Source organism: Alligator sinensis, unplaced genomic scaffold, assembly GCF_000455745.1.
Source record: "Alligator sinensis unplaced genomic scaffold, ASM45574v1 scaffold262_1, whole genome shotgun sequence".
Taxonomy (NCBI): Eukaryota; Metazoa; Chordata; order Crocodylia; family Alligatoridae; genus Alligator; species Alligator sinensis.
The window spans coordinates 3,978,055-3,985,268 of NW_005841904.1; the positions used below are offsets into that span (position 1 = coordinate 3,978,055).

General features: G+C 47.9%; 1 long non-coding RNA gene across 1 annotated transcript; it reads right to left on the reverse strand.

Moving 5' to 3' along the window:
- Window positions 1-1,814: 1,814 nt before the first annotated feature.
- On the reverse strand, window positions 1,815-6,699 carry LOC102378438. The gene is made up of 3 exons (XR_323214.1): window positions 6,662-6,699; window positions 2,473-2,567; window positions 1,815-1,885 (listed from the first exon to the last, which is right to left on the reverse strand). It is a non-coding gene; the product is annotated as an uncharacterized LOC102378438 (long non-coding RNA).
- Window positions 6,700-7,214: the final 515 nt, after the last annotated feature.

The window sequence follows — 7,214 nt, forward strand, 5'->3', positions numbered from 1 at the left end:
GCATTGCATTCATTCAGATCCCAAAGCACCTTACAAACCATGCTGTAACAGGTTGGCCTGTCTTCTTAAGAGGAGGCAGCTATCGTAGCTGAAGGGCTGCAGCTGTGGGAAGGCTAATGGGAGCCTGGCTCACTGGGAATTAAGAATCCCAGGGGGAGGAGTGAAGGAGAAGTACTAGAGGTAGTAGATCTCTGGACTATGAGGAGAACAAGCCTAGGCCAGAAAGGCTGAAGCCCCAGGAGACTAATCCCAGGGTTCAGGATGATAAGGTTTTTTGTTTGCTTACTTTGTTTGGTGAAAGACAAGGACTGCACCATCAAATCCTTGCTATATATTAAGATATATCAATGGCATTTTCATCATTTGGACTGAAAACCTGGAATCTCTGCTTGCTTTCCATCAGAAATTCAACAATCAACACCCCATCCATCACACTCTCTCTTGAATACTTCACCACCAACATTTCCTTTTTAGACACTACAATCACTATTCAGAATGTCAAAATACAGACTACCATATATACAAGAAACCCACAAATCAACATACATATCTGCACAGAACCAGCAATCACCCCAAACACACCAAGAAAGCCATAATATACAGCCAGTCCCACGAATCCCACCAAATTTGCACTGAGGAGTACACCTGTGATTGTCACCCCACAAATCTCAAAAGGGCTTTCACTCAACAAGGACGTTCCCCAAGAGAGAGATCGCACTTTTGAAAGACCCGCTCAGATACCATGTGAAGAACTGCTGCAGTACAGAAAGAAAACCCCCATGAATCCATTGGCAATGCGTAGGGGGTGCACATGGGTGCACATGCGCCCCATGAAATTGGCTGTGCCCTCTCTGAGAGAAGCGCCAATGGCACCTCTGGGTTTGCCGCTAGTACTTTCAGTTTTGCCACTGGCTCTTCTGCCGATGGTAGCGATTGGCTGCTGGGGGACCACCCCCCACCCCAGTTGGCGATCAGCTACTGGTGCCCCCCCCAGTATTAGGAGGCACCAGTCACCCATGCATGAAATCACACACCACTAGTTACGAGATATCATCCCTCCCTAGAATCTATATGGAAAATCCTCAAATAATTTTAACCCATACTAAAAGAAGACCCAATTTTTAAAGAGATCTTCCCAGAACCATAGCCTTTAAACAAGCACCAAACCTCGCCAACCTCATCTCCAGAAGCAAAATCCCTATGGCCCAAAAAACACTGAATGGATCCAGACCATAGCATGACAAGACATATAAAACCTACCAACATATCTCCACTACCCCCACAATAACTACACCCCACAACAGAGCCATCAGCATTCCTGGATGTTACACCCGCACCTCCAGAAATGTAATATATCTCATCCAGTGCACCAAATGCCCTGATGGAAAATGTGTAGGAGAAACCAAACAACAACTGTGTACCAGTATGAACATACACCAAAAATCTATCAAAGACAAAACTATCCAATTACGTGAGTGCATGCGTCTCGCAACAAAACCACTCTTTCTCCAATCTCCCAACTCTAATCCTCAAAGGGAATTTACAAAACACCTTTCACAGACTTCACTTCATCAACCTCCTGAATACAAAAAATCATGGACCAATAGATATTGAATTTATGACACATTATAACCTGCCTGACATCTGACACCAGGTAACCTCTCTACTATTTACCAGTTATATTCTTATTACCAGGTCTACATTCCCCTTACCTCCCCACGCCAATACCTGTCTTTTGCCTATTAACTGACTCAATTTACATTTTCACTGACTGGCTTTCTTGCATGCATACTGACCTCTGGCTTCTTTTATATTCCATTCAGGAAGAGCACAGGCCAACTGCATACGCTTCCTCAGGCTGACAAAGGGTGTTTGTACCTGAAAGCTTGCAAAGAAGAATTTTTCCAACTATATTAGTTGGTCTAATAAAAGATATCAGATTTACCCAAAGAACCTTGTTTGTATATGATTAGGGCATGCTGAGAGGTGTTTTAGGCAGCAACAGCTGGCAGGGTGAAGGATGGACTGCAAGTGTTCGAAGGCATTGAGGCAGTAACCTGTTACACATACCTTGAAATGCAATTACCTTTGGGGCTGAACAGAATAGCTGTTAATGACCATAGAAACTCTGCACAAATGTTTGTGAGAAAATGAAGTCTACTTGAAACTTCGGGGCAAGTGGTTAGATGAGTTGTCTGTAATGACCACATTGGAATCTGATACTGCTCCTCACTCTCATGAAGAGTTCTATGTGATTATACATTTCTTCTTTCCTCCCTTCCCTCCCCTCCCACCCCATATCAAAATACTAGTCTTCTTACAGCAGCATTTTAAAACTGTGCTGAATCACAGACTCAGCACTGGCTTAGTGGGAAGAGTGTACTGCTATGGACAGAACTGCCACTACCCGCTGCTGTCACACTTGGGCTTTCCTTGGAGGTGTTCTAGGCCTTGTGTGCATGGGGAAAATACCTGGATATAGGTATTACAGAAGAGCTCTGTTCTGGAATGGTGGGCTGCTGTCCTGCAGGACTTGTAGTATGCATGGTGAGGGGTGTCCGCTCTCTCTGTGGATGAAGAGGATGTTGTTATCAAAGAAGTGACAAGAGGTAGAGTTCCTGCATAGCTGGCTATCTATGGAGGGGGGCTGTGCAAGGGCTGGTGACTAATTGGAATGTGGGGACAACAAAAGAAAGGAGGGTATCAAATCCTAGATATTCCATAGCTGCTAGAGTTCAGGATCATGGAGTTAAATGTTATAAGAGAGAACACATGAGGAAGGGAAAAGGGGGCAAGTGTTTTGCTGCTTTCTGCACACCCGAATCTCGTTACTTGAGGAACAACAAGAGGTTAGAAAGCAAGTCACTGCATTTGCATTGGATAGGTTGAATTGGCAAGGTCGGTTGGATTTATCTGAACAAATTCTGCAGGCCTCTATTTTATCAAAACCACTAAGGTTTGGGGAGTGGATATGGATAAGTGATCTTGAATGAAACATACATCTTCAAAAATCCATTTTAGGTACCAGTTGTCTAGAGATTTGTCTTTTCTAGTTGATATTTTTAACTTAACTCACTGATATTCAATTCCTTAAGAAACACTTTCATTGCATCAAGTTCCATGGTACCACAAAATAGGTCCCTTGGTTATTGTTCAGAGGTTTAGTAGCTGTCTTTGGGTACAAGACATCTGAAATCACTGAACAAATGGTGAACTCAATGACATGTTATCACTAACCTTCATAATGCAGACGTGAGATTGCCTGGCGTTATCTCAGGCCTTTTGAGAATGTTGAGCACAGTAAATCTGTGTTCTGAAAACCAGGAAGCCCAGAGTTAAAGTACAAACCAAAACAACTGTCACTGCCCTTCTGGAGCTGGAAATAACCCCTGGGGAATTATATGCCTGAATTCTAACTGCATTAGGTTTCAGCTGTATGAAATGGTGGTGCAGCGATTATTGGGAGGATTTGGTACATGCAATTGTGTTAGGGAGGTGAGCTGGAAGGGGCTCAGCCCAAGTAGAAGAATGAGTCTTGAGCACCTTTTCCTGCTCTGCGCAAGATTAAAGGGAAAAAAAGTGCATATGCCCCTTGAATGCCTCCTTTCTATCATGAGCTCCAGTAGTTGTGCACAGGGCTTCTCTTCGGGAGGTGGGGATCTGAAAGTGGTCTGTCAGGTTAGGGCTGGGTAAGTGAAAGCACAGCATGAAATGATGCCTTATGCAGAAGGATGAAGAACTGCACAAATGTGGCCATTTATGACCAGATTTTCTTGGGATGAAAATAAGTGATTACAGTTGCCAATAGGTGACGCATAGGCAGGGTATGGGGGGACATGTGCCCCCCCTGAGACTGGCTGCTGCTGGCTGGGGAGTGGGGGGGCCACTGGGGGACCTCTCTGCCCAGCCAACAATCAGCCACTGATGCTCCCCCAGGATCAGGAGGCACCAGTCATCCATGCTGTTGTCACTTCTAGAATTAGTGTTGGCAGGATCTGATGGCACAGGAGGGTTAACCTTGAGCCCAGAGGGGACCTTGGTACAGCAAAAGTCAAGAAGCAACAGGCTCCCTGGGTTCTACAGGTTATTGCTTCTGGACAGTCACCTGCTTCTGGCATAGAACTTGGACAACTTCATGAAATGGGTTCAGGGGACCTAAATCATTGCTACAGCTATATGATGTGATTCCAGGGAGAAGGCAAGCAGGATCTGGATGGTGTGTGACAAGCTCAGCTGGCTCTCATACCTCATGCTGCCATCTGTCAAAAGAGGGTAACCTCTTGGATTATTTGGGCACCATTTAGACTTAAATCATCCTGGGCTGAGTGAGATGTTGAACTTCACTCTGTATGTATGTATGTGCTGGTGCCTGAACAGCTGCCTACAGCATGAGCCAAGTGCAGCCAAGAAAGTGACTGGCAAACATTGTTACAGCCCCAGTTGTCAAGGTGATAAAGATACTAATGAGATTTGTGCCCCTCCATTCATCCATCCAGTGAACCAAATGCCCTGATGGAAAATATGTAGGAGAAACCAAACAGCAGCTGTATACCAGAATGAATGCACACCAAAAATCTATCAGAGACAAGAATACCCTATTACCTGTGGGGCACATTTCTTACACAAACCCACTCTCTCTCCAATCTCTCAGTTTTAATTCTCAAAGGGATTTTCAAAACATCTTTCACAGACGAGCCTACAAACTTCACTTCGAACTTCACCCCTAGGGAGCTGCACGGCCAGAGCCGCATGAACAGAGCGCGCAAACAGGCGCGCTCTGGGCCTGGCATGGGACTTAGCATGGGAGTTAGCACGGGAGTTTGTGCAGAAGGGCAAGCAAGAGGGGCACAAGGATCTAGGTGGTGAGCCTGAAGAGAAGGGTCAGCACAGCAGTAGCCCCGGCTGCTACCTGCATAATGGTGGTGACATGCTGCACCCTGAAGATCCCCCCGCCCCTCCCCCTGCAGCTGGAGGCCCCCCCCATCTGGTACCATTGAGGCCTCTACCCAGAAAGAGCCCATGGCTCCAGCCTCCACCCAGACGGAGCCCCTGGCTCTTGGCTGTGGGGGCTACCTAGCACATATGCAGGCATCTGGGATCAGGAACAAAGACAGCCTCCCTTGTGGGGTGTGCTCCACATTAGAGTCTCTGAAGTGCCAGATAGGGGAGCTCTGGGCTGCAGTGCAGAGGCTGCATGCCATCAAGGATGATGAAGAGGAGATCAATGCCTACCACCAGGCTTTTTGCCCAAAGAATGAGGAGGGAGGAGCAAGGAAAGCTAGCAGGATGAAGGCATACAAGAGGAGTTCCCATGAAGTCCAGCTGGGGATTGCTTGGGCAAAGGTTGTCTCTGGCTTTAAGGCACTCTGCGCCAGGGTCACCACCCCGCTGGACTTCACAACAGATATGAACCCCTCGCAGCACCAGTACAGCCAACTGAGCTGCCAGCTCCAGCACTACAGGAAGAAAGGCAACTTGCAACCACCCCAAGGAAGAAACACAGAGTGATCGTCGTGGGTGACTCCCTCTTGAGGGGGACAGAGGGAGCAATCTGCTGCTCCGATCCCTCGGCCTGTGAGATCTGCTGCCTCCCAGGGGCCCATATCTGGGATGTAGCTGAGAGGATCTTGAAACTTGTCCAGCCCTCCGATCACTACCCCATGCTCCTCATCCATGTGGGCACAAATGACATGGCTCAGAGCAATCCCAGCCAAGTTATGAGTGAGTACAAGACTCTGGGTGCGGGGCTCAAGGATTTCAGGGCTGAGGTAGTTTTTCCCTGAATCCTCCCAGTTACGGGTCACAGGCACAGGAGGGAGAGATGTATTGATGAAGTCAGTAGAAGACTGCAGCACTGGTGCCATCACAAAAGCTTTAGCTTCTTTGACCATAGCCCACACTTCAGAAGTGGAGGCATTCGTCTGTTGGGAAGGGACAGCCTCCACCTCACTCCAATGGGGAAGAAGCTCTTCTTGGCCAGAATGGCTGACCTACTTGACAGGGCTTTAAACTAAGCTCACTGGGGGATAGGGGGACAACCACCAGTGCGAGCCCACCAAGCGACAACCACAGAATTAGTAAGTCATGCAGCACAGGGGACACAAGTATTTTCCCAATGGAACTCACTCCTACCCCAGCCCAGGGACAGGACTCTTCCAGGAGTGCTGGGAAGTCTAGGACTTCCGATGGCAGGTGTACTTGCCTGTGTACAAATGCCAGGAGCCTGGGGAACAAACAGGAGGAGCTGGCCCTCCTGCTAAATAAAAATCAATACAATCTCATAGGAATAACAGAGACCTGGTGGGACTCCACCTATGACTGGACTCACATGTATAGATGGCTATCCCTTGTACAGGAGGGATCGCCTTGCTAGAAAGGGCAGGGGTGTAGCTTTTTTTTTTTTCCTATGTGAAGGAGCAGTACACTTCTTTAGAAGTGGAGTTTGGCACCCAAGAAGGGTGACTTGAGACTCTTTGGGTCAGATTATGGGGGGAACATGGTGTAGGGGATATGTCTACTACAGACTTCCTAACCAAAACCATGCATTCACAGCGGAACTGGCAGAGGCTCGGTGCATGGTTGTCATGGGTGACTTCAACTACCCTGACATCTCATGGGAGGAGCACTCTGCCAAATCTGATCAGTCACGTAGCTCTCTCACCTGCATTGATGAGCTCTACTTGTCTCAAGAAGTCTATGGGCCAACAAGAGGTAAGGAGCTCCTGGATCTGGTACTGGCCAAAGGGGATGATCTAGTGAGAGACCTGAGAATCAAAGGGAAGCTGGGAGACAGTGATCATGAGTTGATCGCTTTCTCTATTCATCACAAAGCTGGCAAAACTGGCAATGCAGAGATCCTTGATTTTAGGAAAACTGACTTTCATAAGCTCAGGAGGCTGGTTGCTGAGGCCCTGAGAAACCAGGATCTAACAGAGAGGGGAGTCCATGATGAGTGGTCGCTCCTTAAGGATGCTGTCACGGCGGGGTCCTCGCGGATGGCCGTGTGCTCCTTAAGGTCCCTCGCTCCGTGTCAGGCCGGCCCAAGGCACCCTCTAATTCTCTCCCGCCACGTCTTGCTGGAATATATATATAGTTGGGAGGCTGCCTATGACTCCCTGGGCACAGCTACTCAGGACCTCTGTCCCCGTGGTTCTCCCGGACTCCTATGGTCACCCGGTATAGTGGGTGCTCCCCAAGCACCCTAGCCTTATGGG